Source organism: Cucurbita pepo, chromosome 10, assembly GCF_057944985.1.
Source record: "Cucurbita pepo subsp. pepo isolate OVF chromosome 10, ASM5794498v1, whole genome shotgun sequence".
NCBI lineage: Eukaryota > Viridiplantae > Streptophyta > Magnoliopsida > Cucurbitales > Cucurbitaceae > Cucurbita > Cucurbita pepo.
In genome coordinates, this window is record NC_141807.1 from 9,468,843 (window position 1) to 9,469,489 (window position 647).

Below are 647 nucleotides of genomic sequence, written 5' to 3' on the forward strand. Positions count from 1 at the left end.
TGCACGGAAGAAAGAAAGACGGGGATGTAAAGTATTATTTCAATTTTTTTGTAATATACAACAATATATAAATTAACTATAAGAAATATATAAAATTACATGTTCTCCACGAGCTTCAATCAACACCGGAGGGTTACTTCTGCAACCACTCTAAAGGTGCTCAAGATCACAACGAGTTAGATAAAACAGCTCTAGAACTTTGAATCCAATAACTTAAGTTTGACTAATGATAGGATCTCCCTTCTTATGGAATCGGCATAAAATAGGAAAACCATTCCAAAATAAATTTTTACAAGGGGTTCTATGGTGTAGTGGTTAGCACTTTGGACTTTGAATCCAACGACCTGGGTTCAACTCCCGGTAGGACCTTTATGAAATGACCTTGATGTGAAAACATAGAATAAGGAACGACAACGCAAGACATTTTAAAACAAAACGGTGTTACCACTTTCATTGAGTGCATAGGTGGCGTTGCCGTACAACCAAAATGGTGTTACCACTTTCATTGAGTGCATAGGTGGCGTTGCCGTACAACCAAAATGGTGTTACCACTTTCATTGAGTGCATAGGTGGCGTTGCCGTACAAACAAAATGGTGTTACCACTTTCATTGAGTGCATAGGTGGCGTTGTCGTTGAGTGCTTAGGT

The 647-nt window shown here is 38.6% G+C and overlaps 1 non-coding gene across 1 annotated transcript; it reads left to right on the forward strand.

Annotated features, from left to right (window-relative positions):
- The first annotated feature begins 297 nt into the window (after positions 1-297).
- Positions 298-369, forward strand: TRNAQ-UUG (transfer RNA glutamine (anticodon UUG)). The gene has a single exon. It is a non-coding gene; the product is annotated as a tRNA-Gln (tRNA).
- The last annotated feature ends 278 nt before the right edge of the window (positions 370-647 follow it).